This window comes from Cherax quadricarinatus, chromosome 64 (assembly GCF_038502225.1).
Source record: "Cherax quadricarinatus isolate ZL_2023a chromosome 64, ASM3850222v1, whole genome shotgun sequence".
NCBI classification, from domain to species: domain Eukaryota; kingdom Metazoa; phylum Arthropoda; class Malacostraca; order Decapoda; family Parastacidae; genus Cherax; species Cherax quadricarinatus.
In genome coordinates, this window is record NC_091355.1 from 9,660,705 (window position 1) to 9,662,525 (window position 1,821).

The window sequence follows — 1,821 nt, forward strand, 5'->3', positions numbered from 1 at the left end:
GTAGTGTCAGCCTGAGCTGGGAGACCTCAGTGTCAGCCTGAGCTGGAAGACTTTGGTAGTGTCAGCCTGAGCTGAGAGACTTCAGTAGTGTCAGCCTCAGCTGGGAGACTTCAGTAGTGTCAGCCTCAGCTGGGAGACTTCAGTAGTGTCAGCCTCAGCTGGGAGACTTCAGTAGTGTCAGCCTCAGCTGGGAGACATCATTATGGATGACACTGAGCGTCGTGTCAAGCATCGGTGGTTCAGTGGTAGAATTCTCGCCTGCCACGCGGGAGGCCCGGGTTCGATTCCCGGCCGATGCATCAGTACTTTTATGTCCGGGATCGATTCCGACACGGATGAAACATTTGGCATGTTTCCTTACACCTGTTATCCCTGTTCACCTAGCAGTAACTAGGTACCTGGATGTAGTCGACTGGTGTGGGTCGCATCCTGGGGGACAAGATTAACCTAAGTTGTAAGGAATGTTCTGAATAACCAGGGACTTTCTATAAGTTAGTGATGTCAGCGAAGTCTGTATAATTTTGTATAATGTAGAAATATAGATTTATTATTATTATTATTATTATTATTATTATTATTATTATTATTATTATTATTATTATTATTATTAAGGACCCCAATGGAAATAAGTCATTTTGATTTATTCCCATTGGTAATTTACACAGTAAGATATGTTGAAATAAGATCACAGTAAACAGATATCAAAATATGTACAACACGCCACTGTGAAGAAAGTGATCGTACAATCGTTTTCGTGATTTTTCACATTATCAGTTCCTTAATATGTGGAAACTCACGAAGGTTCTTGGAAGTCCACTATTTTCTGCACGTTGTATATAATAATTTGTGTAGCTGTATTTATGTGTACGTGTACCTAAGTAATCTTACTTATGGACGTATCTACACGCGTGGTTACAACCCCCCCCCCCTCACTAGTGGTTGTAATTATAACCATGATTTTTGAAGAGGTGGACGGGTAAGCCAGCGGAAGTCCTCGGTCAGATGACCAAAAGCTCCAGCTGTGGGTCATATAACTAAGACCCGCGTCAGGAAACTCTTGTCCTGTTTCCAAACATTATACCTACCTACACGCATAGTTACGCCAGCCTAGCGACAACCAGCCAGAGCAACATCAAATCTCACAGCACTCGTACTGGGCTACACCCTCCATGTGTAGTCTGGCACAAGCTGGACAGGTTTTAAGCCGTATTAAAACTGATCAAGTTCAGGCTAGGTCGCTAGGCTAGTTCGGTGTAAATTAAAACACTAGCCACTACGTTAATTAAGGACAGCCAGATGAGGATAGGTGGCTCAGGTGTGGTTAGGCCAGTTACTTTAAACTGTATCAAAAATGTTAGTCTTCCTCCTGAGACTCGAACTAGGGGGCAGCTGGGTTGCTAGGTGTGTATGAACTAGGGGCCGCTGTGTTGCTAGGCGCTTACGACGACTAATAGGCTAGTGATGTGACACTTGACACACCGGGTTGTTGGTGCCAGCACAATGACACAAGTTACACAGGTGTTGTGATTGGCAGCGGCCAGTACTCAGGTGTACTCCTGAGTACTGGTCGCTCTTACGAGGCATCTTAACTGTTTGCAGGTTCTTCTTCCACGTCTGCGGATCCGGACTCCGAAAAGCTCACCTGAGCAAGGAAATTCACCCAAGGTTTTAAACTTGGCCAGCGAAGAAGCTAGTTTATTTGTTATGTTTTCCATATTGATCATATGGAGGGTAGCGCAAGAGCATATGGATGCAAATAAGGCCTAGGATATAGGCCGCAAAAGAGTTAAGAGTACACACATGCATATGGCACAAAGAGTA

At 44.4% G+C, this 1,821-nt stretch overlaps 1 non-coding gene across 1 annotated transcript; it reads left to right on the top strand.

Annotated features, from left to right (window-relative positions):
• Nucleotides 1–228: 228 nt before the first annotated feature.
• On the top strand, nt 229–299 carry TRNAG-GCC (transfer RNA glycine (anticodon GCC)). Its single transcript has one exon. It is a non-coding gene; the product is annotated as a tRNA-Gly (tRNA).
• Nucleotides 300–1,821: the final 1,522 nt, after the last annotated feature.